The sequence below is a fragment of the Prunus dulcis genome, chromosome 8 (genome assembly GCF_902201215.1).
Source record: "Prunus dulcis chromosome 8, ALMONDv2, whole genome shotgun sequence".
Taxonomy (NCBI): domain Eukaryota; kingdom Viridiplantae; phylum Streptophyta; class Magnoliopsida; order Rosales; family Rosaceae; genus Prunus; species Prunus dulcis.
Genome location: NC_047657.1, coordinates 10069530 through 10094244, shown reverse-complemented (window position 1 = coordinate 10094244; position 24715 = coordinate 10069530). Strand labels below are relative to the sequence as shown.

General features: G+C 38.3%; 1 pseudogene; it reads left to right on the top strand.

The window, feature by feature from the left end:
- The first annotated feature begins 4294 nt into the window (after nucleotides 1-4294).
- Nucleotides 4295-8075, top strand: LOC117638258 (annotated as a pseudogene).
- The last annotated feature ends 16640 nt before the right edge of the window (nucleotides 8076-24715 follow it).

Sequence of the window (24715 nt, the reverse complement as noted above, 5' to 3'; positions counted from 1 at the left end):
CAATTTTATGGGAGATTATGCATTCTTTTTTTTGTTGTTGTTGTTATTTGACCATATTTGTTTTTTTGTAGGTAATCATCGAGACTTTGATGGCTAAAGTTGAGGATTAGGAAGCTATCAAAACATATCATCCACCACTACCACCACAATACGCTTGTATTAGGATTTCATTATTGCACTTTGTTAATTTATGTGTACATTTTGAATATTATATATATATATATATTGGATAATTTGATCACTATTTTTCATATGTAATTTTATTTTGAATATGTCAATTTAAATAAAAGTAAATAAGAAAAATCTTACAATTAAATTAAATTTAAAAAGTAAAAATTTGAATAAATTAATATCAACTTAAATTAAAGTGATTTAAAAAAAATCATACAATTAAATTTAATTTTAAAAGTAAAAATTTGAAAAAATTAATATTAAAGAAATAATAAAACAAAAATTCAAAAACCTTGCGCGACAAAATATTTTGTAGCGCAAACTATTAAATTAGTTTATTTTAGTTTAAAAAAATTTAAAACAGAAAAAATATTTCGTCACTCAAATATTTGTGTGACGTTAGTATTCGTCGCGCAAAACTCTAAAAATGTGGGCGGGTACCAAAAATGGGACGCGGGAATTTTTTATTTTGTATAAATGTTTTTGGAACTTTCCGCGGCCAATGTTTTTTGTCGCGCAAAACTTTGCTCGACCAATGTGTTTCTTCGCGCAAACCTTTTCGCGACCAATGTGTTTCGTCGCGCAAAGTTTTGCTCGACCAATATTTTTTCGTCGCGCAAAGTTACTTTGTGCGACCAATAGTTTTTCGTCGCGCAAAGTCTTTCTTCACGATCTTTGCGCGACAGATTCTGCTCTACGAAGTTTCTGTCGCGTTGAAATTTGTGCGACTACAATGTATTTTGCGCGACGAAATTCTCTTCGTCGCGCAAAGTGTAAAATGTAGTAGTGCATTCTTCGATTTAAAATGCGTTAAAGGAAATGGAAGCGAAATTTCTTTGGAAAATTATCAATTTAGCTTCAATTTTTGATTCATGGAAAACCCAAAACCCTAACTAGCTATCCAAACTCAAATTTAAGACCCTTGAAAAAAGAAGTTCATGTTCAAGTAATTAGATGTTTTTTGTTGATTAGAGAGGAAATTGGGGCTCTTCATGCTCAAGGTACTTGGAATTTGGTTCCTTTCGCACCTCATAAGAATCTTGTTGGCTGTAAATGGGTTTATAGAATCAAGAAAAATGCAGATTGTTCTATAGCTAGACATAAGGCTTGCTTAGTTGCTAAGGGATTTAGTCAAGAGGAGGGTATTGATTATTATGAAACCTTCAGTTTGGTAGTAAAACCAATCACTATTTGATTAGTTCTTGCTCTTGCAGCTCAGTTTCAGTGGTCCTTAAGGCAACTTGATGTTAAAAATGTGTTCTTCAAGAGTAGCTTTATATGACACAACCTCAAGGATTTGAGAGTAAGCATCATCCTTCTGACTTTGTTTGCAGACTCAAGAAGTCCTTGTATGGTTTAAAACAGGCTCCTCATGCCTGGAATGAAAGATTTACTAGTTTCTTACCAAGCTTAGGTTTTCAAGCTTGAAATGCAGATCCATCTCTCTTTATTCAACATTCTTCGCTTGGTACTGTGGTTTTGCTTCTTTATGTTGATGATATCATTCTCACTTACAGTAATTCATATCTTATTACATCTGTAATTAGTGCTTTAACTCAGGAGTTTAATATGAAGGATTTAGGCCAGTTGACTTATTTTATGGGGTTGCAAATTTCATATCAGTCTACTGGCTTGTTTGTGTCTCAAACTAAGTATATCAAGGAATTATTTGACAGGGTTGATTTGCAGGATTCAAAACCGTGTCCTGCTCCTTGTCTTCCTTATCACAAACTGTTGAAAGATGATGGCAAACCTTATTCTCATCCAGAGCAGTATAGAAGCATTGTTAGTGCTCTGCAATACCTCACTTTCACAAGGCCAGATATTGCCTTCTCAGTGAATCAAGCTTGTCAATTTATACATAATCCCATGGAATATCATGTTGTGGCAGTTAAGAGAATCCTGAGGTATTTGAAAGGTACCATTGATTTTGGCATTTGGTTTAAGCATGGTCTCCTTCATCTGCACGCTTATAGTGATGTTAACTGGGCTGGGGATCCTAATGATTGCCGATATGTTTCAGGATTTATTGTTTACTTAGGCTCTAGCCCTATTTTTTGGGCTTCTAAGAAGCAACATACTGTCTCTAGTTCGTCCATTGAGGCAGAGTATAGGTCTTTGGCTGTTGCTACTGCTGAACTTGCATGGATTAGACAGTTGTTCTGTGATATGCAAATGCCATTACATGTTCCTCCTTTAATTCATTGTGACAATATCTCTGCTATTGCTCTCTCTTCCAACCCAGGGTTCCATTCCCGATTGAAGCATCTACAGATAAATTATTATTTTGTCAGAGAACAAGTCATTCGAGGTGATTTACTTGTGCAACATGTCTCTTCTGCAAACCAATTTGCGGACATTCTCACTAAGGGGCTGTCTATCCTTTTATTCCAGCATCATTGTTCCAATATTATGCCTGGCTCCTCCAAGCATGAGATTGAGGGGGCATGTAAAGATATCAAAGGTTCTAATGCTGCCACATGTCAGAAGATTGAAGAAGAGAGTTGTTGAAACATTGTTAAGATTGTTAGCAGTTTAGGCAAAACAGTTAGCGTTTTGTTAAAGAAGTTAGTGAGGTTTGAGAGGTTAGAAAACGTGTACACAAAGCTTTAACAAAGCTAGTATAAAAACCATTAATGTACTGTGTTGAGAGATTAATGAATGAATACATCAATTCTTCTCCTAAAATTCTCTGCTTCTCTCTGTTAAAATTCTGCTCAATATTCTAACTATATGGACTAATACTGTCACCTATACATATGGATGAGTAAGACTTTTGCACACATTACAAGCACAAAAACCCTACCCTACATAGGCTTGCATAAGGAGTGTGGAGTAAGACTTCTGCTCTTTGCCTAGATGCATCAACGGCTTCTTAAAATAGGAAAATGGGGTTGTAATAGCACCACTCTAAATTTATTTGGGCGAGAGTCGCGAACTAGTTCTAAGCCATAATCATTCACCAATTATTAATCAAACGAAGCCAGTTGACAGTCATTCCCTAAACCCTAATATGTGAGGTACAATGAATTATACCCTAAACCCTAATATGTGAGAGAAGGGTGCTAATATATGATGGTGACCTTCCTAGATAATTTGGGTAAGCCCCCATTCCTGCATTGCACGGTTTATGCACCGACGCTCATGGAACCGTGAAAAGATTATCCTTCATGCCTCCTTTTCAAGGCCCATTTTGATAGTTTGCATATCGTTATATTAATAATCTTCAGAATTGCACCTTGATTAGTCAACAATACTTGGAAAAGATCGACCAGGAGCATCAATATCTTAATGTCCATGTTAAGCTTAATTAATGTACACGACAACTAATGATGCCAAAGATGCTTTAGTGAGAGGAATCTTAATCCGTCAAACTTAAGTTGTTTGTGCACTTGGATAATTATATCATATTTTTTTAGCTTATGATATATGTAATACACACCTTATTTCCAATTAGTTTTTTAAGTCGAATCATTGGTTGTACTGGATCATGTTTGATGGATTTTCTAATTAATTCAATCATGGTATAAGAATAAAAATTATGCACGCATTACCCCTTACGGCCACACATGCTTTCCCATTATGATACATGTGAGAAGACGTATCTCACATTATGATATGTGCTAGAAGACACTATGATAAAGTTGTTTACCATCAAAAAGTCAAAGCCTTAGAATAGATTTTGAGAATGTGTGAATTGCAACCATAATAGTTCTTCAATATTTTAGCAAAAGATGTAAATGTTAATCCTTTAAAATAAAATCTCTCCATCGTTTGAAAAAAAAAATATATATATAGTATATGTCAAATTACTAGTATGTTTTAAAATAGACTCTCGATGTCGCTGAGGGAGTAATAAACTTCGTATTTTTTTAGGTATATCAACCAGTCTTCTACGACATTATTTATTTATTTATTCTTATTGGAAATACATTAAGAAATGGACATAAATATGTCCAAGTTTTTGGTATATCAACCAGTCTTCTACATCAACAATACGTTTCAAGTTTTTGGTTTGCAAATTAGATCACTACCGAACTTTTAAAAAGTCTCTGCTTTGGCTATAAATATGTGGGAGTCTTCTAGCAGAATTGGTACCAAGAGGGAGAGAAGTATTATTTGAGAACACAAAAATGAAGGTAAAGCAAGTCCTACACATGAATGGAGGAGTTGGGAAAACAAGCTATGCAAACAATTCCCTACTTCAAGTTAGTCACCCTCTCTCTCTCTCTCTCTCTCTCTCTCTATATATATATATATATATTGTTAGCGTGACTTGTGGATATTGACTTACTTTCCTTACACACCAAGAATTCCTATTATAATTGTAATTGATTTACTTTAATTCCTGATTTCCTACTGCAAATAGATTTATGAATTTATTATTTACTTGCCCATTCAGGTTTCGTTGTATTATAAATATGACCTCTTACAAGGAGAAGAATACACAGAAAATTCCCACAAACAAATATTCTCTCATAGTTTTCATATTTTAGCATGGTATTAGAGCAGCGATCTTGGAATTGCTGACTCTAGTTTCAAACCCCGCCGCTGCTATGGGGGTTGATGATTTTTTCAACCCTCATGGAGGTAGCACCATCGACTCCTTCTCTCATTCTCCACCAACCATCGTTGAGTTGAGTGCCCCGATGGCTCCGCTCCTACAGATGCAGACTTTGACCCCGAACCCGATCCAGAATCAGGATCCTCTTTTGACGACCCCGACCCCGACCCCGACTATGACGATGACGACCCCGACCCCGACTCCGAAGACGACCCCGACCCCCACTCCGATGATGACCCCAACCCCGAATTTGTCTCTGATTCCGACCCTGATCCCGATTTCGACTCCGACTTCGGCCCCGACTCAGGCTCAGATTCCGATCCCAATTCCTACTCAACCTGTATTGAGCATATTATGGTGATCCTAGACACACTTGTGAGACTTGTTTTAAATCGCATGGCTACCCCAATTGGTGGGCTACTCTTATAGATCGAGGACAATGCAATATGACCAGTAATGGTACTGGTTATGGATTCCATACTTCCGATAAGATTGATTCCAAGAGCTGGATAATTGATTCCGGTGCAACTGATCATATGACGTTTGATCCTGATGATTTTCTGAATACTACACAACCTCGACGAACCTGTATTGCAAATGCCAATGGTGTTACTTATCCTGTGACAGGGGCTGGCACTGTTGCACTCTCATCCTCTCTCACATTGTCTAATACTTTACTTGTTCCATCTTTATCCACTAAATTGTTGTCAGTTAGTCAGCTTACTGAACAATTGAATTGTTGTGTACTCATTTACCCGAGTTTTTGTTTGCTTCAGGATATTCACACTAAGGAGATTCTTGGTCGTGGTACTAAGAGAGGGGGGCTATATTATGTCGATGACTTCAGTCCCGGCATGGCTAACAGCGTGACACATCCCTTTGATAGCAAACAAAAGCAAATCTGGTTGTGGCACCGTCGATTGGGACATCCATCTTTTAGTTATATGAAGCATCTTATACCAGATTTATTCTCAGGTTTCAAGGACTCTGACTTCACATGTGATACTTGTATTTTGGCCAAGAGTCACCGTGTGCCCTACCCGTTGAGTACGAACAAGTGTACTACTCCATTTACGTTAATTCATTCTGATGTCCGGGGACCTTCTCCTATCACTGCTCCTTCTGGTGTTCGATGGTTTGTCACATTCATCGATGATTGTACACGGATGACATGGCTTTATTTGCTGAAGAATAAAAACGAAGTGTTTTCCTGTTTTCAGTCCTTCCACAAACAGATGAAAACTCAGTTTAATGCTCAAATCCAGATTCTTCGCTCAGACAATGGTGGAGAATTTGTCAATCATGACTTTCAGACTTACTTCCAACAACATGGAATTATCCATGAAACGACTTGTCCTCAGACACCACAACAAAATGGTGTTGCTGAACGAAAGAATCGACATCTTCTTGAAACCGCCCGAGCACTTCTGATTGGCGCTCATGTTCCTCGCCATCACTGGGATGATGCTATTGTCACCGCAGTTCATCTGATCAACCGCATGCCTTCTGGTGTACTGACCTTTAAAACTCCCTTACAGGTGCTTGCACAACATCACTTGGCGGATATGTTGACAAAGGCGATTTCCAGTAAAGCATTCCACAATTCACTAGATCAGTTGGGCATTGGCGACATCTATGCACCAACGTGAGGGGGAGTGTTGGCGTGACTTGTGGATATTGACTTACTTTCCTTACACACCAAGAATTCCTATTATAATTGTAATTGATTTACTTTAATTCCTGATTTCCTACTGCAAATAGATTTATGAATTTATTATTTACTTGCCCATTCAGGTTTCGTTGTATTATAAATATGACCTCCTACAAGGAGAAGAATACACAGAAAATTCCCACAAACAAATATTCTCTCATAGTTTTCATATTTTAGCATATATATATCCACCACTTAAAGAACGTGGTTTTCTAAAATTATTTTGATAGTTATAAGTTATAACCAAAATTATGCACCAAAAAAAAAATTCTGGTAGAGAGGAGGAATTATGCAATATTCATGCTTCCTTCAACCTCGTTTATTTTTTTCTTCAGAGAGCAGTGATTTCAATGGTGAAGCCCATAGTTGGTGCAAGCATAGAGGAGCTGTGTTGCACTCTCTTCCCAGAGTGTTTGAAAGTAGCGGACTTGGGATGCTCTTCAGGACCCAACACCCTTTTGGTGGTATCGGATATCATAGACAGCATCCACACAACTTACCAAAAACTCAACCGCCCACCTCCATCACTCCAAGCCTTCTTGAATGATCTTCCTGGAAATGATTTCAACACGGTGTTCATGTCATTGCCAGGCTTCTATAAGAAACTTGATGAAGAACATGAGAAGAAGTTTGGGTCATGTTTTATCGCAGGAATGCCTGGTTCTTTCTATGGCAGGCTCTTCCCCAACAATTCTCTCCACTTTGTTCACTCTTCTTATGCTCTCCACTGGATCTCTGAGGTTTTTTTTTTTTTTTTCTTTTTTGAGTTGCTTCCTGTCTTTTTTCCTTTTTTAATCAATCCTTGTGTCCTTATTATACTGTTTACTGCTTAATCAATCCCTGGATCTCTGAGGTAAGAGAATAATATTTAAATCGTGTCTGATAATTTAATCTGACAAGTGATGAGCATAAACGTGTGTACGTAGGTTCCAAAAGGCTTGGTGACCAAAGAAGGAGGGGCTTAACAAGGGGAACATATATATAGCAAAGACAAGCCCTCCAGCTGTGTTTAAGCAATACTTGGAGCAATTCAAAAGGGACTTCACAGTCTTTTTGAGGTCACGTGCCTAAGAGCTTGTCCCAGGAGGCAGTATGGTACTAACAATCACTGGCAGCATAAAGAGTCATGATCCCCTCTGCATTTGGGAATTTGTAGGACTGAAACTCAATGACATGGTTTTAGAGGTAATTAAATATTAGATTCTAGCAAGTAGGGCTGCAATATATTTCCTTTTTTGCTATTTAGAAATGTATATTTTGATGAATTATCAGGGTTTGATTGGTAAGGAAAAATTGGACGCATTCAATATGCCATTCTATTCACCTACAACGAAGGAGATAGAAGAGGTGATCCAGGCTGAAGGATCATTTACTTTGCAAAACCTTGAAGTTCTCAAAAATGATTGGGACTCTTATATAAAGCAAGCTAATAGTGGCCTTGATAAGAAGACAAGGGCTGCAATATTTGCCACTCACATAAGGGCTGTGGCAGAGCCAATTCTGGCGAGCCAATTCGGAGAAGAAGCGATGGACTATTTGTTTCGGAGGTTTGAAGATGTTCTTGATCACATGGAAAGGGAGAACTGCCAGTACATTAACCTGGTTATCTCGTTGACAAAGAAGCGTTGACGAGATGAATATGCAAGAAATGGGGCAACAAGATTTGTTTTCTATTTGCTTTGTTTATCTTTGTACTTTTCAGGTCTTGGACTTCAGTTATTGTTAAGAATGAATTTGTTTGCATTTGGTCATCTTTGTGTGATTGAAGTTGAGTTTCCACCTCAAAATCAATTGGCAATTGGGGGGAGTAGCTAAACTCCTTATAAGCCCTTACTAGATTTCTTAATTTTCCAATGTGGAATATTTTTCACCTTCACATTCTCACATTGTGCCAATCATACTTTGATTTAAAACGCATTAAAGGAAAATGGAAGTGAAGTTCTTCGGAAAATTTTCATTTTAGTTTCTATATTTGATTCGTAAAAAACCCAAAACCCTAACTAGCTATCCAAACTCAAATTTAAGACCTTGGGTTATGTTTGGTAGGCTGGGTTAGATAGCACTTGAAAATCATGTTTGGTAAGAGGGATGACTAACTTAAATGGGATTGTAGAGTCCTAACAGTAAAAAAAACGCATCGCTCGCTCTTCCAATTTAGTGAGGCTGAAACTTGCTTCGCAAATTAGCGAGTTCGCAAAATAGAACACGCTAGTCCTCCAACACCGACAACCTTCAACGCCTCTCTCTCGTTTCGTTCAACATCGACTCCTGCTCTTCTTCCAAGCTATACTCAGGTAAGTTTTTTTGGTCTCTCCCTTTGCATTACAATTGAGGTAGGGCTTGCAGTTGCAGAGAGATATAGAAGGAGGTGAACCAAAATATATTATTGGGTTATTGCCTTTCAGCGACAACTATATCAAATGAGGTTTCTTGGGTAAATATTTGGTTCTAGCCATCAGCTAAATGAAATTTGAATTTTGAGTCTTAGCTCCAAGATATTGTGGCGCATTTGTATCTGCCATTGCAAGGGCCATGTCGAAATCAGGTCTTACGATCCCAATTCCATGGAATGCCAAATCTTCTTCTGTTAATTATTGGTGTACATTAGTTTGATTGTGGGGTTTTCAGGTGTGGCTAGAGGATGTGGGTGGCAACACTTGGATGTGCCTGCTTGGTTTGCTAAACTCGGTGGCAACACTTGGCTATCATTTTACAAAAATTTCATTTTGAAGCAGAGGTATGGAAAAAGGCCTGAAGATGAGCTGCCCAAGTTCCGTAATTTTTTGCCTTTTTCTCTTTCTGGGTTGTTTGTGATTGAATGATTTTTTGTCAAATTGCATGCAGTTCCAATTCATAGAAGTTACAAAAAGAGAAAAGCTAAAAATAATGAAACCAAAAATAGAGAGGAGAAAGAAGAAAAGAAGAGGGATGGTGAAGAGAGAGGAAGAAAAGAGAGAGGGGAGAGAGAAAAGAAGAAGAAAACGCTTCACTAATTAAATATTAGAATTTATTTGCCTCTTTCCTTGTTGTGCGTGGGTTTAATGAAATAATGAATTGACCAAAAAAAATAAATATTAGAATTTTATTCATTTATAGATTAATTTTATTTAATTAAATTTAAATATATTAAATATTTATTTTTTAGTCCGACACGGTACCAAACATAGATCTTTCCTATTTTTGCAATTCAGCTTTTTAGTCTGACGCAACACCAAACGTATGTCAGTACTTAATCCAGCTTAGGTCAATCCGAGCTAATCCGAGACAGTTCCAGGATTTAGTCCAGTTCATGACAGTCCACCGTGCCAAACGACCCCTTGAAAAAGAAGTTCATGTTCGAGATTGTTAATTAATTTTTCTTTATTTTTTTGTTGATTAGAATCAGACCCATTAGAGTAATTTCAGCATAAGTCCAATGCCACAAGTCCAACTAAGCTCATTTCAGCATAAGAAGTTCATTTCAACCAAGTTTTTGTGGTCAGAAGCAGAGCCACCTTTAACCACACCAAAAAAAAAAAAAATAAAAACAGAGCCAAAGAGCCGTTGTTTTGCAAACTTTCATTATGTCCCATGAAACTATAGATTAAATCACAATGCAAGTCGAAGTGTGCTAATTTATTTCCTGGAATATAATTTGGGCACACTGACCAAACTTCAACCCCCATTTTTATTTTTATTTTTGGTCAAGGGCACTTTCATTCTAACCGAAATAGAAGCACAACAGAGAGCAAGGCTACCAACAGCCACAAACATAAAACAGTAAGGCTACTGATAGGATTTTTAATACCTGTATAAATAGGGTTAAAATCACATAAAATACTTGCAAGAATACAAGGCTATTGTAGTATAGATGTTCATGCAAGGTCGTTCTCCTCAAAGACTATTTAGCAATTTATGTAAAAATAATTTCCAATTTACTACCTAAAATTAAAAGTTGAGAAAGATGATTATGAAATTGATTGATACTAAAAATAGATTTTAAATAAAAACAAATACGATTGACGGAAAAAGTTTGAAATACCAATTTATAAAAGCACTAGGGTTTCACCATCACCTAGCAATCCTATGAATTTTTACCAATTACTTATGATATGCACATGCCACTTTGAAGGTTAGGTTTTCCTCATTTAATTCTACTTGGAACCTCCAACATAGAACGTACATCCAACATGCAACCCGTCCGGACGTTCGGATCAAATCTGAACATGAAAGACTCATTAAGTTTTGTGAAAATCCTTTGAAAAACGATGCAACCCTTAAGACGTGGTATTCATCTTAAGTGAAATTACAATTATTAATCACAAGAAGCTAGCATCAATTTCAGGGAACCCCCCGACCAAAATTGCATCCAATTAATTTTCTAAAGGTCCTAATGATGATCAGGCATTAAGACAATTAGATAGTTTGAAACAATGATTAACAATTCAAAGTATGCATGCAATCAATCATAAGAAATTAAATAAAAATTATATATTCATGCTAAGGTTCAAGGCTTCACCCTAGCAAAAGGAAATTAGTTACGCATATTCATAACTGAAATCATGGAAAATATCATTAACAAGAAAAAGAATGAAAACACCTTAAAGTTGCAAAAACTCCAAAACCCTAGCAATGGCTCTCCACGTTCAAGAGCCAAAAAGAAGTCCTAAAATCGCTGCGACAAGGAGCTTAAATACCTCTCATAACCTAGCTGCCCCTAAAAATTTCCCTTACCCTGTTTTTATATTGAAAAACAAAATTTGAATTTTTCATTCACAAAAGCAAAAATTCAGAACAAACTGGAACCATTAACCATCCAATCCATAATGATGTACCGGAAAATACAACATTTTTGTTACCCGACCAACCCTCAGGAGAAGCAAATACAATAGGTACACTAATCAATAAGATTAAAGGAAGTAGGAGGTCAATCAAAAAAGAGATGTTAATTAATCAAAGGTCCAACTGATCACCATGTCTGTATTGTAAATATGCAGTTACGAATAATCCGGCCAATCTAATTTTGTTTCTAATTTTTTTATAAGATTTATAAGTTATAAGAATTTTAATTAACATCATAATAGTAAATTAATATAAATGTATATTTATATAAAATAATAAATAAAAATAATTAGTTTCATAATATTTTAATTTAGAAGGCGTCGTGAAAAAAGAGAAAGGACAACTTTATAATATTACTACCTTACATTAGTTGATACTTCAAAGCGGTTTTACCTAGAATGAAACAAAAAAAGATTCATGAGGGTTTAATTACTGAACAACTTACCATCATTAGCAAGATCAGAATTTGTTGTAAAAATAGAGTAAATAAATAGTGGTATAGATATATCAGAAAACCTTTCTCCTACGTATTGGGGGATCGGGCATTTCTGGATAGCAACAAATGGGTTATATTATTTTATGGTGGATCGGCGAATTATTGGGCCGAGAAACGGATTTTTTTAATTTGAAAACTAAAATACTTGCTTGTTATTACGATCGGAAAAATTTAAAAAAAAAATTCATTTCAATTTCTATGATTATCGAATTAAATGATATCGAATCAGAGTGTCATCTCTTATCTTAATTTTTCATATTTCTTATTTTATTTATATTCCTTTTATTTCAATTTCAACGAAAATGATTTATTTGATATTATGGATGACTGGTTACGGAGGGACCGTTTCGTTTTTGTAGGTTGGTCTGGCCTATTGCTCTTTCCTTGTGCCTATTTCGCTTTAGGGGGTTGGTTCACAGGTACAACCTTTGTAACTTCATGGTATACCCATGGATTAGCAAGTTCCTATTTGGAAGGCTGTAACTTGTTTGGGCCTAAATTTAGCACGCCAAAAGTTCAAAAACAGGCCCATGGTAAAGTTACCTGCCCAGCCCAAGAAAGACCAAACGTGGAAGCTGTTATTAGGGCTTCAAGGATCAGCCCATAATTTTTGTTGGGCTCAAACCCAAGGGATTAAAAACACACCCACGTGACTACCTCAGCTTTGAAAAGTCAGCAATTCCAACTAAGTTAAAAAATATATGAGAGAGACATCTCTGAAACACTGCCAACAGAAGATCAAAAACTCATTTGTATTCAGAGATTTTGCTCCAAAGCAATACACCATCTTCCAAGGAATTCACGGGTCACGCTTTCTAAAGCGGGAAACAGGGAGTTGTTCAGAAAATACAAAAGAAAACCAAACCGCCATAAAAAATAGCCCACACAGACGATGGCGTTGGTTGAAATAGAAAGCTGCCACCCAGGAAAACAGGGAAGGGATTGCTTTAGGAGGTGACTACTGAGAGCCTATCTGCCATGATTGATAAAAATCCCTTTTACTTTACATTTTAGGAGATCTTTTTGCCTCCCATTATTAAAAATTAAAACCACCTCCCCAAGAGGGTCTCTTATAAAGACAGAAGTAGGCAAGGAAGAAAAGGACACTCAATTCATCAATCAATCAAAAGAAAACAACAAGAAGAAAACAACCAAAAGCTCACTTGGATTCCAAGAGAAACCAGCTTTAGATCAGAATTCCAAAGTTCAAACTTAGAAAATAAGTCTTCTAAAACGAGATCTCTCGTTACAAATTTGGTTCAGCGAAAGCCGAGTTTTCACAAACGTGGAGACCTCAGCGAACTCATGAAAAGTCCTGCTCAAGCAGAATAACACTCGTAGTGCAATCCCTAGCCCATCAAACCCTCGAGAACAGCCACTTCTGCCCCCTTCAAACTGAAGAAGCTGCAGTTCTGCCCACTCAAAGGCCTCACGAAGCGTGAAGTAAACATAAAGCTCTGCCAAAATCGAACTTTGGTATCGATTTATAGGTCAGCCTAGCATATGAAGTCACGAAGCAGTACGGACTGGCCCAGGCGCGTCCAGTCCAGCCCAAACTAGAACCTTCCATCCAAGCAGAAACGGAGTTCCGGCCATCTTTTAACCTTCCTAGCGTCGATATGCATATTTATTATTTTGTAAAAGGCAGTTCTGCCTAGAACAGCCCAACTTCTATCAAATATTTCTGGCCAGAACAGCCATTTGATGCTGAGATAAATTATGAAAGTCCTCACCAGTCTGAGGCAAGAAAAGAACTTACTTGGGAGATATTCCTCACCCAAATTCACAATCATTTGTTTTAGAAGTCAGTAACTTGGGGCGCAAGTTATCCACTCTAAAAAGAAGTCTGCTAGGATCTACATTGCTAGCAGTGGCACGCTCACACACCAAAGAAAGCTGACTTGTCGACCAACAAATGGTCTCCAAGCCAGTGGGGAACTTCGCCTTTCCATCTCAGGAGTAAACACGAAAACGGGTGAACAACTTCTTAACCGCCGCAGTTTCCACTCCGGCTAATAGTTTAGCACACTCTTTGTTGTTACTATGGGGTCCTGAAGCACAAGGAGATTTTACTCGTTGGTGTCAATTAGGCGGTCTGTGGATATTTAAGACGAAACATCTAATTCTTTTATTGTTGGGTTAGATCCACAATTAATCCTATGGATCCTTAGGATTGATGTATTCTTATAATATTTTTTTTCACAAGGAAACTAAGTTAAAATAAAATAATACTAGGAAATAAAGTCCAAATTGGATTAAGAGAATCTGCCCACAATCTGGTCAGCCAGGTTTTGGCCTCAAATCTCCTCCAAATTCGGCCCAAGATAGCCTGTTTTAAAGATAAAAAACTTTCTGAACACTTCTCCAAAAGGCCACAACCCCATCTGAGGTCATCTTGGGCTCCAAAAAAGGAATAAAAGCCCAAACGTCACTATTCCAGCACCGCGCACTGCTCCTTTATTTTATTGCCAGAAAATAACTACTTGGTAGAAAAATCTGAAATTTCAATACGATCAAGCTAAGTGGCTCACGAACGTCCTCTAACTGGAATTACTCCAAAATTCGTCCACTTGATTATGTTTTGCTCCAGAGGAAATTGAAAGTCCTATATTGGAAATATAATTCAAAGTATCAAAATTCTTCCACAATATTAACCAAAATATACTAAGAATGGGGTTAAATATATAATATAAAATATATCCATCAGCTACCAACAACTAGAGAAAAAAGGAAGGCTATCAATAGCCACAGCCCACAGCTGAAAAAAAGATGAATCAAGCTACAGCAAAACTATAACAATCTTGTTGTAGGCCAAAACTATGAAACCTCCCAATAGGAAGCGTGTCAGCCTCTAACAGCCAGAACTCACATCGTAGGTGGACATGCGAGCCCAACAGCTTGCAACACAAAGACCAGAGAGGATGGGAGGCTGGATTCCCAAACCTCATCACACACCTCTTTCTTGCTTGACGAGCTGCAGCATTTACTGCTTTGTTTGCTCCACGGTGGACCTAGTTCCAAGAGAACTTACTAAAACCACTACAACTTCTTCGAATTGTTGATAAAATTGGGAAAAGAAAATAGTCTATCTACCCTTCTGAATTTGGCCTCTAACACATTGGACCAATTCCTTGGAATCAGATTCAAAAATCACATGTGATATCCCCATTTGAGTAGCCAAATTAATGCACTCCACTCAAAGCTGCAGGAGCCTCTCCGCCTTAATAGCCGACAACGCCAGTCTGGTACCACATCTACCTCCCAAAAGCACAACATTCGTATTGCGAACCACCACACCTAATCATGCCTGCTTCGAACCTCCCTTTACAATAAGCATGGGGAGGAGCAGACCACCTTGCCTCTGCCGCCCCAGCCACATCAACATTATCATTCATATTCACAACACACTCATTTTGCACTTGCATAAACTCGCTAATCATAGACTCGGCTGCACTCAAAGTCTTCCGCGAACACACCTGAACACCTTCAAAGACAACAGCGCATCGACTTTTCCAAATGCTGCAACAAGTATAGACAATTTGCACCATGAACTAGGTTCGATCGTGAACAGAATTTTGAGGTAGCAGCAAAGTCCTATTCAGCCACTCTCCTATTGTTTTAATGCTTTGTCTATTAATCTTATAACATAAGGACCTCCAAACCAAACTCCTTGAACCTAGTTGCATAAGAAAAAGATATGCTCCACAGCTTCAGGAAACTCTCCACACAAAGGCCAGAGATGAGAGGGACCAAGGAAATTTTTATTAAGTGCATGACAAGTCGATAAGCAACCCTTGCTGATTCTTCACAAGAAATTTTTTATTTTTGGCACCAACTTCGAATTCCATATTGACTTCCACACAGTCTTATCCATTACCTGAGATCCAGAAGGTCTACTGGTTTGAGAACTAAAAGAAGCAGGGATGAGTAAATTATCCCCAGATTTTACAGTAAATCTTTCATCACGATTGAAAGGCCACATCATTCTGTCAGCTTCATTCCCATCTCCTAAAGGCATAGCTTTAATCAAACAAGCATCCATGACATCAACTTGTCAATCAATAGCATTCTCGTTCCAGACACAGGTGGTTGGGTTTATACTTGTTTCAACCTTTTCATCCACATTTACCTCCACACCTGGCTTTGGCATTAAAAGGTGATTAAGGGAGCAGAGAATCCACTTGTCAGTCCACAATTTAATCCAACTTCCATCTAATACTTGCCACCAGGCGCCGCTTAGGATGACGCCCCTACCTACAGAAACTATTTCCTTCATTGCTTTCCACAACTGATATTATCAGTTTTCGTTGTGAGGTTTGTGAACTCACAAAAAGTCATTGTACTTCTTTTCCATCCACTGCCGCTAAAAGTTCATTTCCTTTTATGATTATTTATTCCGATGTTTGGGGTCCCTCTCAAGTTACTACATTAGGTAGAGCACATTGGTTTGTTACATTTATTGATGATTGTAGAAGGATGACCTGGGTATGCCTGATGAAGTCCAAAGGAGAAGTGAACTTGCTATTTCAGAAATTCCATGCAATGATTCATACTCAATACAAAGCATAGGTTCAGGCCCTCTGCAGTGATAATGGAGGAGAATATCTGAGTTCTGACATCCAGCAACACTTAGTAACACATGGAATTGTTCATCAAACTACTTGCCCCTCCACACCTCAACAGAATGGGGTGGCAGAAAGGAAGAATCGTCACCTGTTGGAAGTTGTCCGTGCTTCTTTAATCGAAGCCCATATGCCTCTCTCCTGATGGGGAGAAGCATTTACCTCTCCAGCTTTCTTAATTAATCGTATTCCCTCCAGTATTGTGAAGTTCCAGACTCTATCTCAAGCCCTAACAGAAGCAGTTCTTGCCTCAGTTGTCCCCAACTTACCACCTCATGTCTTTTGGTTGTGTGGCATTTGTACACCTCCACAAACATCACCGCAGTAAGTTAACTCCTTGTGCATTGCGATGTGTATTTTTGGGATACGCATCTTATCAGAAGGAATAACGATGTTACCATCCTCCTACTTCAAAGATGTATGTTACATTGGATGTTGTTTTTCATGAAGATAACATGTATTTTCCCTGTACGTCTGATCTTCGAGGAGAGTACGAAAAGGAATTTCAAACTCTTGATTATGGTGTGTGTGTGTTTCTGAGATTTGGGAAATTCCTGAACCTATAAACCAAAATGTGAGTGGCTTGGATACAAGTGATATGTACATGAATGAAAGTGGTGATGAACACTCACATAGTTCTATGAATCAAGATGAGAGTGTTTTGGATACAAGTGGTATAAACTTGGATGCAAATTGTTATGGACACTCTCCAAATATAGAAACTGAACCAACATGATTGACTCCAGAATCAATCCCATTAATTGAATCCATCCCTCCACAAATGTCTAATACACCAAACCAATAGCTCGTTGAGGACGTTCTGGGGTCGATGCCTAAAACCCCAGAAGGGTAGAATCCTCCCTGTAGCAATAGATGTATTCCTAAACCCACATATGAACCTGATCTTAGAAGTAAGGTCAAGTACCCCATGAGCCATTATGTGTGAAGCCATTGTCTGTCTGAATCAAATAAGGCATTTGTGAATCAATTATCTGTTGTATCTATTCCTAACAGTGTGCAGGAAGCCTTAGCTGACCCAAGGTGGAAAGTAGCTATGAATGAGGAGATGGAGTCATTGCAGAAGAGCAAAACTTGGGAACTTGTAAACCGCCCAACAAGAAAGAAACCAGTTAGGTGCCGATGAGTTTACACTGTGAAATACAAAACAGATGGTACTATTGAACGCTTCAAGGCAAGATTAGTAGCGAAGGAGTATACCCAAACATACAGGATCAATTATATGGAGACATTTGCACCGATAGCTAAAATCAACATAGTTCGAGTTTTGTTGTCTCTGAATGCGAATTTGGACTGGCCATTACAATAGTTCGATGTGAAGAACACTTTGTTACATGGAGATTTTCTAGAAGATGTCTACATGGATCTCCCCCAAGATGTCTAATACCAGGAATGCATCGTGGGAAGGTGTGTAGGTTGAAGAAGTCATTGTATGGCTTAAAACAATCTCCTCAAGTTTGTGTTGGAAGATTTGTCAAGTCTATGATAGCTTTTGGCTATTGTCAGAGCAACTCATATCACACCTTGTTTTTTAAGAGACAACAGGGTAAAATTACTGCACTTATTGTATATGTGGATGATATGATAGTTACAAGGAATGATCCTGATGAAAGGAAGGCATTGAAAAGTTATTTATCCAATGAGTTTAAAATGAAAAATCTTGGTCCTTTGAAATATTTTCTTTGGATTGAAGTATCTCGGTCTACGAAAGGAATCTTTCTATCCCAAAGAAAGTTATGCCTTAGATTTATTGCGAGAAACTGGCATGCCAACGTGTCGACCAACTGATACTCCAGTGAAGGAAGGATTGAAGTTGTGTATTGATCCTGATCAAGTGCCTGCTGATAAAGGAAGATACCAGAGACTTGTAGGGAGATTAATGTCCTTGGCACACACAAGGTCGGACCTTGCTTATGTTTTGAGTATTGTTAGCCAATTTATGCATAATCCTAGAAAACAACACATAAGTGCAGTAGTGCGAATTTTGAGGTATTTGAAGTACGCTCCTGGAAAAGGAATTATATTTTCCAAGAGTGATGATCATCAAAAGATTGAAGCGTATACTAATGTTGATTGGGCTGGTTCAATAGATGACAAACGATATCCACTTCTGTTTATTTTACCTTTGTAGGTGGTAATCTTGTTACATGGAGAAATAAGAAGCAGAATATTGTTGCATGCTCAAGTGCAGAAGCTGAGTATCGAGGTATGTCACTTGGGATTTGTGAAGTGTTATGTCTAAGACTACTCTTGCAAGATTTGGGGTATTCGTCAAGAAAGTCGATTCGATTGTATTGTGACAGCAAGGCCGCGTGTGATAGCGCTCACAATCTAGTTCAACATGATAGAACAAAACACGTGGAGGTTGACAAATTTTTTATCAAGGAGAAATTGGAAGCAAAGATTATAGATTTGCCCAAGATTTGATCAGAGGATCAGCTAGCTAATGTCCTCACCAAAGCAGTATCAAATAAGTTGTTTTCAAAATTTGTTGACAAGTTATGCATGTGTGATATCTATGCACCAACTTAAGGGGGAGTGTTGTAATAATTATATAATTAGTAGTTAATTAGGATAATGTCTAATTTACCCTTAGTAGTATATATGCCTTGTTGATGAATAAAAGATTAAAATATTATTCCCAAAAACCTCTGAATTTCAACTCTATCTTCTTCCAACCTCCATGGCATTTCCTGTTGACATAAGGTTCAGAGAGGAATCCCATGAACCTGGATCTAGTAAGCCACCATGTGTGTTGGAGCCTCCTCAATTGCCAAAGAAGCAGAAGCCGATAACAGACTGTTGAAGGAAAATGTGATCCTCCTAATATAATTTCACCACCACTAATTAAATAATGGGGTTTTATTATTTTAGGTTCGACCCATTCGAGACGCAAGTCTCTTAATTACAATCCCTTGCTTCAAGGGAACACCCTTTGATTCCATCATAAAGAAATAGAACGTGTGTGTTTGATTTTGCAACTGCTCCCAAGTCCAACCTCAGGATGCCTACGTATCCCTTGCGGGAATCAAGCCACTCGTAGTTCAAAGAATCGCAATGAATAAATGACCCATTGCGAGGGAAATTTGATTTGAATTGTATTGAGAAGTGTTTGAGTGAATTTAGCTGAATAAACCAGGGATTCGATATGGGATTGCATTTGGGATGGTTGCATCTCGATTGAATCTCTAGATTGCCTACGTACCCTTTCAAAGGGATCAAACCAACGTAGTTCGGAATTTGGAAATCAACGGGTAAGTGTGGCCCACTAATTGAGAATTTCTGTTTGAGAGACTTGGATTTAATCTCATTAGAGTTTTCATGGGTAGATGACCCATGGAAAATTGGATGGTTTTGTACCACTTTCGTTGTTGTCAATGTCCAAGAAAAATAATGAGTAATTTTAATTATCCCATTAATTTTTCCTAAACATTGACAATTGCGTTTGGGAAAGTTTTTTTTTTTGGCAAAATTTGGTTAAGATAAACCAGATATTTAAATTTGATTGCGGTTGCGTCTATTGGGATGTTAGACTGCCTACGTACCCTTGACGGGATCAAACCGACGTAGTTCCAAAATTGATTTGGAAATTAATGGGTAAGTGTGGCCCATTAATTGAGAATGTGTCTTTGGGACAATTTGGAGGTTTCCATAGGTAGATGACCTATGGGAAAAATTGAAAATTAATGGGTAAGTGTGGCCCACTAATTGAGAGTTTGTGTTTAAGAGATTTGAATTTAATCTCATTGAAATTTTCATGGGTAAATGACCCATGAGAAAAATTGAAAATTAATGGGTAAGTGTAGCCCACTAATTGAGAACTTGAATTTGAGAGATTTAATCTCATTGAAATTTGCATGGGTAGATGACCCATGGGGAATTGGATGGTTTTGTACCCTTTTTCCTTTTTCCAATGTCCAAGAAAAATAATGGGCATTTTTGATGAACCCACTAATTCTCTACAATTGACATTTGCATTTGTATCCATGCATGATTTGGAGGATTTGAGATTAATGGGCTATTGTGGTTGATAAGCCTGTTAATCCATATTGATGCTCCTTTGGTATCTTTTGAGAGTGAGCTTAATGCTCGTAGCACGATCAATCATTTATTTGGAATGGAGTCTTCGACACGGTATGGTTGAGTCGCTTGACACTCCTTTATGAATAGCTTCTTTGCCACAGTGATTGATTCCCATATTTCTTGTTGAGATTTTGTGGGCATGTTTGATAGCCATCTTGCATTTGAGAATTGAGGCAGATAGACACGAATGCCGTAAGCATTTTATGGAGCCTTCTTGACCGCCAATTGATTTAGTTCTCGTGAACCTTTGTTGACGCTTTTGTGCTTTTACTTGCATAGCTTAGCACTGCAAGTAGTGAACTCACGTCTTCGTCCCTTGGAATACAAAGGAGTACAAGTGCCTGGACACTTTGTTTTCATTTGTTGCAGTCACCAAAAGTGATGTGAGGGGTTTGAAAGACTTCATGAGTCTTGGTCCAAGTAGGACTTGCACAATGACAGTTGAGGATAAAACTTGGAGCAAATCATTGGTCCGTTTTAAGTGGACTTGTAAGCAAAGCATGAGGCACTTCTGTTGCCTTGAGCTTTTATGCTTCCGGCGTCACTGACTAGTTATTGTTTCCTCGGTTATCAAATTTAGCTTCCATGCCGCTTGAGTCATTCTGTTTGGCTAAGTGCCAACTTTTTGGATTGCTGGAAAAAATGAGAGAGTAGCCATGACTTGTGCCTGTCTAAATTCCATCATTTTCCTGTAACAAAATAATGTGGTCTCTCTTGACATAAAAGAATGGCAGATATTTTTTCATATGGGAACACAGAGCGTGATGAAAGGCTCTAAACAATGCCATGTTACCCTTTTGGCAGAGGAAGACAAATGTGCTAATAACTTGTCATTACCCATAGGCCCACCAGCAAAATTGGTAATGTATGGCTTGGCTTCATATCACAATGCACAATAAGTATTGCATTATCCTCTGTAAAATATTCAGAGAATTTTGAGAGTACAACTGCTTATCAAGGCTCCCATTTGGCATCTCCACGAGCTTCAATTTTCTTCTGTTTACATTCAGCAAAACATGGTAAAACCAAAGGCCTTGCTTTGCTCCAGCTGGTCCTCTCTACAGCTTGGTGCCATTAACAAGTGTCTTCTAATTTGATTAAGACACTCAAGGATAAAAGTCCTGTCCAAGTAAAATCTGAATTGACCTCCTTCATGATTTGGAACCCCTGGATCTTCCAGGAAAGCAAACCCCTTGTCCATATAGGATTGGGCTATATGTATTTCTTTTATATAAAGAAAGACATGTGCCCCACAAATTAAGATCACCAGCAAAAAGAATGCTTTTGATATTCTTTCTTTGTTTGCTTCTCCAGACCAGCACATAGCCTTGCTCAAAGCCACCTGTTGCACCATCAAAGAGAAGAGGATTTCACGTGGTAACCCACATGCCATTCCTTAGTTTCTTCTCTTTTATCTTACTTATTTTATTTATTGATTGAACTAACTAGGATTTTTTTGGCATGGGCAGCAATAGCAGTAGCAATTGAAGAGCGTCCAATTAATTGGATGCTTCCGGGCTGACTTGGAACCAAAAGAGACAACTTCTCTTATTGTCCTTTGTGTGCTGTAACCTTCGCAAGGTCAATAACCCAAGACAAAGGGAAAGAGAAATCATCTTGCCTTTCACGTGGTAACCCACCCCATGAACTCTTTTTTTTCTTTTGATTTTTCTTTTGTCTGTTTCCATGCTTCTGACCTCTTGTCTTCTCTTTTGTATGTAGAGACTGTGCTGCCAGCTTGAAGGTTTTGGAGATTTCTCTATTTGGTGGAGGAAACCACCTGTCATTTTGCTTCAGAAACCCAAGAGAGAACTTGTGGTAGAAACCCAAGAGAGAACTTGTGGTACTTGCCTTGCCAGCTCCCCTTTTTTTTTGTTTGCTGTTGCTGTACCATTGCCCATGTCCTTTTTGTTTTTACAAACAAAACCCAACACACAGAACCACTTTTTCCTTTGCCCCATTCTTCCTCTGTTGGCTTGCAGGCAGCTAACACTCATGAGGAGGCAATTCAATTTCCATGCGCCCCTTTTGGTTTCGGATGCTTCATACAGAGATTTTACACAGGGACTTGTAATTACAAGCCTTTGCTCTTTTGATTTTGATCCCATGGTGGGTTCATCTCTACATCCATGATTTGAGAGATTCTTTGCTCCTGGAAGAGCTTATTTGGTGGTGCATGATGGAATAGACTATGCCATAAAACATGATGATTGAAATCATCATGGAAGGCAAACCTGAAAACACTGCTGGAGTTCTTTGAGCGGAGCCAAGCCTCGGAGAGATTCTTAACCTTGGTTATGATGATTTCAATCATCATAGCCAAGAATTTCTGTGGATTGATCAAACAAACTGCTGGGTGCGGATCGTATCCTCGGAATTACTTGAGCGGAGCTGTCCCTTAGAGAGATTACTGACCCTTTTTATGATGATAGAAATCATCATGGCCAGGAACCCTTGAGTTGAATGGAACCTGAAATCTTGAGCAAAAAAAATCAGAAAATTGTGCCATGAAACTAAGATTTTTACCTTGAAATGGCTTTTCCTTTTCTAAAGTGTGCTTGCTAATTTTTCCTTCCTGCGGCTGTTCTCCTTTCTCCACTCCTTTTCTTTCCTGCGGCTGTTCTCTTCTCTGCCTTCTTTTTTTTGTTTGGTGGCTGTTCTCCTCCTTTTTTTCTCACCTCGTGTCATGCCTCTTATAGAGGCTATCTTATGATGAGTTTGAATTCAAGCTGATGACCACTTCTCAACCGAGATACTTATCTCTTGGTGTTTCAAAACCACTGAAATACATCTATTTTAATTTTATATGTTTTTCTTGATAAGATTGCAGGGACAAAACAAATTCAATTCTAAACCAAGTCAAATCCTTGGCTAATTGCTTTTGTGAAAATTTTCCGTTCAACAGATGCCTTCTCAAGCGTTGTGCATGAAATGACTTTTTATGTGCAACGCTTGATAGCTTCCCTTTGAACTGCGCATCCCCTGACTTTTCTTGTATTAATTAAATTTTTTTTGTTGAAAAAAAATCAGGAAATGGACGAGCAAGGTCGATTCGGGTTTGAGCGAGTCTTTGATTCGCATGGTAGGGAATTTGTCTCTGGCCCCCAATATGTGAGATCGATGTCTTTGAGATCTGTGCAGCCTAATGTACCCCCTGAAGGCCGTGCAACCTGGTATACCACCGCCTCCGTAAATTCGGGGTATCTTGAATTCAAACCCCACGCAGAAGATAAGGTGATTTCAGTATGCCAAACGCATCGTGCTGTGTTTGCCGCTCATTGTTTGGAGGATGTGAATAATGAAGTGGATGGAGACATGAAATTCCAAATCAAAGATCTTCCCACACGTGATGATTTTTACCCCGCCTTGTATAGAATGATCAAGAGCAAGTTGGAGTGGGGGCCCCAATATCAGTTCTATGGCCGAGCCACTTTTGAAATTGGCGTTGCGGAGTGGACAAAATGCGTTATGAGTGACTTTGGAGACATATTGCATAAGGCAAAAATATATGGTGCTGTAGCAATTTCCCGATATCCTTACGAGTGTTGCCCAAATATATGGAGAGCATTTTGTGAATTATGGGGGCCCTTGTGCAACACCTTTCATCATGGCAATGGTGAGATGGGGATTTCTCTCTATGACATGAAAGTCATTTGTGGGTTGCCAATCTTGGGAGATGTCCAGTATGAGGAATTTATTCCCCAAAATAAAGACTTGCAACAAAATGGAGTATATCCTCCAACTATCACTGAACTTTTGAAGATCCACTCCCAATTATGTATTTATCATAATCAGTCTACCGTCAGCTGGGCCCAATGGATTGGGCATTTTTATCGGGCGAAGATTATTTATAAGGCCTTTGGGAATGGCAAGAGGAAACCTCAAGATCAACTTTTAAGGGCTCCCGAAATCACTTTACGTGTTTCAAAGGAAGGGAGGTTGGCTGCATTCTTGGCACTTTGGTTGAGTAGATTTGTGTTACCTTCCGTGGATCGCAACGTCAGACCTGAAACTTTTCATATGGCATGTTTGATGGCACGAGGGGTCAGAGTTTCACTTGCACCACCTGTTTTGGGGTATATTTACCATGGTCTTGGAGAAATTGCCACTCATCCAGAAGGTCCCAGCTCGTCAAGTGCCTCCTTCCCAATTCATTATGTTATCGGTTGGTTAGGCGAACATATTCCAGGTTTGTACCTACCACAAACTGACAAGGAATTTGTCAAAGA